The sequence below is a fragment of the Engraulis encrasicolus genome, chromosome 21, assembly GCF_034702125.1.
Source record: "Engraulis encrasicolus isolate BLACKSEA-1 chromosome 21, IST_EnEncr_1.0, whole genome shotgun sequence".
NCBI classification, from domain to species: domain Eukaryota; kingdom Metazoa; phylum Chordata; class Actinopteri; order Clupeiformes; family Engraulidae; genus Engraulis; species Engraulis encrasicolus.
This window is the reverse complement of record NC_085877.1, coordinates 25,248,941-25,251,848: the sequence shown is the minus strand read 5'-3', so window position 1 is coordinate 25,251,848 and position 2,908 is coordinate 25,248,941. Positions and strand designations below refer to the sequence as shown.

At 47.6% G+C, this 2,908-nt stretch overlaps 1 long non-coding RNA gene across 1 annotated transcript; it reads left to right on the top strand.

Moving 5' to 3' along the window:
• Nucleotides 1–364: 364 nt before the first annotated feature.
• Nucleotides 365–1,996, top strand: LOC134437732 (uncharacterized). The gene is made up of 2 exons (XR_010032466.1): nucleotides 365–605; nucleotides 687–1,996. It is a non-coding gene; the product is annotated as an uncharacterized LOC134437732 (long non-coding RNA).
• The last annotated feature ends 912 nt before the right edge of the window (nucleotides 1,997–2,908 follow it).

Below are 2,908 nucleotides of genomic sequence, written 5' to 3'. Positions count from 1 at the left end.
AATAAATAAAAAATCCCCAAGAATTTTCCACGGCAGACCTGACGACACTAGTGTGCCGCGGCACAGTGGTTGGGAAACACTGGTGTAGCCTATTAACTGTTCCGTTCAACTTTGAACCGAGAGAATTGAGGCGGCTGCTCAACTGCGGAATCTCGAAGTGAACCCCCCACCTCTCTCTCGCTCTGCCCGCATGATTGACAACCTAGACCAAGCTGCGTGAGCAAGCGGTCTCACGTGCAGGATGACTCGAGTTGGTATTACAGGGTTGAAGTAGGCCTATGGCTCCAAACAGTAGCTCTAGCCTAGACTATTTCAAAACGTGTTTTATTTTCCTAAAAGTAAACATTCTTGTGGACGATTGTAATGGAGCGCTGCTCCTTTAAGGGAAGTCTGACGCTGCGGCACACGTCACCACGCCGCTCGTAGAGGCTTATGGGAAGTCTCTTCATAAACACTGCCAGTGGCTAGTATTCGGTAAGCCTGCAAAGTTCCCCTTTGCGCGTTTCATCGCCACCGGCGAATGCTGTGGTTGCTTCTCCCCTCGCCGTCGAGAGGAGTGCGGTGTCCAGTTCAGATCTAGGAGATGTGGACCATTTCTTGTCCTCGTGAGTATGTGGACCATTTCTTGTCGCTGTTTATGTGCTAGCCAGCAGCTAGTGGCTAACTTCGCGTCTGCTGTTCTATAGGTTGTGATTCCAACTTGGCGTCTCTTACTTGGCTAGAGTGATCTCTTGCTTCTCCACTGGCAAGGACTTCGGTGGACAATACCAACGGTTACCTTGCGCCTTTCCCGTCTCCTGCACGCCGGTATGTATTATAGTGGGTTAGCTTGTGCCTTTACCCAGCCCTGACTGTTTGTTTTCGTACCATGGTTGCTAACGACGGCCATTATTATGGTTTCAGCGTGTGGTCGCTACCGGCGCCTCGGCCGTGTACCTCTGTATTGGCACTCCGACTGTGAGAATCGCGCATCGGTGCACCCTCATCTCCGGGTAAGGTAACCTCTCGGCAGCAGAATCGTGTGATAGTGGGTGTCCTGCTAGCTTGGCTAACGCTCTCCTCCTCCCTCGCAGGTTGTATCCGTGTGGCCGTGGTCAGACACACCACGCGTTTAGGTGCACGAGCGGCGACTTTTAGCCCCGGTTGTGTGGTGCCTCTGGAAGCCGGGAACCCGTATTTCGGCTGCTGCTCCGGCCTCGGGAAATTGGACATTCGTGCGTGTGTGTGCGTTGGCGCGCTTTAGTTCAGTGTGTGTGTGTGTGTGTGTGTGTGTGTGTATGCGTGTGGGCGCTCGGCTCGGTGTGAGCTAGTGTGTGAGCCATTCCACAGTGTGTGTGTGCGTGTGTGTGTGTGAGTGACGAGTGAGTGTGGGGATACCTAGGGGACTGCACTGAGCTGAGCCTCTGGGGTTGGTTTACCTCATGTTTTGATTTTCTTTTACTTTCGTTTGCTGTGCCTAATTTCCTTTTTTCATTATTTCATCCAATTATCTAATTTCTTATTTAACTGCATGTATTTACTGGATTTTGATTTATTTTGCATGGTTTGCTGATTTCTTGTTGTTTCTGTTTGCCGTGAATTATTTCTGTTTGTTGTGAACTATTTCTTTACTTTTTCTTTTGTTAATCCTGAGGTGTGCCATTCGCCCTATTGTGTTAGCCGTGCCAGCCCCTAGTGGCAAAGTCTGCCAACCTGAGTGTGGGTTCTAAGGCCTTAGGCCTACCAGGTGTGTTGTCTATTGTGAATTAGTGAACATACTTTGGGGCCGGTGTTTACAGATCCGCGGGTGTGGTGGCAGCACACCCACCCCTGCACTTTACTGTTACCGTGAACATACTTTGGGGCAAGTGTTTATCTATCTGCGGGTGATTGCGACAGCACACCCACCCCACTGCACTTTGTGAATTGTGAGTACCTTTTTATATTTTATTACAAAGAGTGAGAAATATATTTTTATAACGCAAAGAATAATAAAGATTTGAATTATTAATTGTCACCACTGTCTCTGCCTCCATTGTGCACGAACCTGTGTTTGCCTGGTAATCTATTGTGCGGGTACATTGTGTGTTGGTCCGGGGTATCTGTAACTACCCCTAATTCATTTCCTCCGGGGGCTCCACCCCCGGGGGTGGCGTAGTCGAACTACTTCCTGTAACGGTCTCGCCCACTACACACTGATGAACAATTAAACAAACCGCTGCATTTTAGGGTGGCGCGCTCCAGTTTGACAGCTGATAATGGTTGGAAGAAAATAGGCTACATTTCACTTCTACATTCCGAAGCTGAGCAGCCGCCTCGAAGCTCTCTGTCCAAAGTTAGTAGGCTTGTTCGTGCACATCTCTGTGCCTTGCGATGCACATCACCAAATGTTCAAGTCGACTATGATAGCGAGCGAAACAGCTGGAGGGGCGCCCTGCGTTGGGCACGGTGACTACGATTTCCTCGGGTTTTACTGTTGTTCCTGGAACGACATCGCAAAGTTGGTCATGGATCAACATCTGGTATGTTAGCCCATTCTAGGTCTGATTCCAAAAATTAACGGGCATGCCAAGTGCCGTCACGGTGGTATACGGCTCTGGTTATGGCTAGGTAGGCTATTACAGTGGCTACTATGTGGAACTGTGCCTAAACCAAAACTAATTCATAAACATAACCTGTCAGTGAACAGATACAAGATAAGATACAAGATACAAGATATTTTATTTGTCATGTGTATATATATGAAGAGTTCAGATGCAAACCCCCCTAACTCCATTTCTGACCTGCACCACACCTGCACTTCTATATTTTCAAAGAACCCAGTTGTTGGTTTGGTTTACATTCATGTAATTGATAATACATATAAATAGTTATATTACATGAATAAAATATAAAAATATGCAATTGTGATAGCTTGTAGTGAATAAAA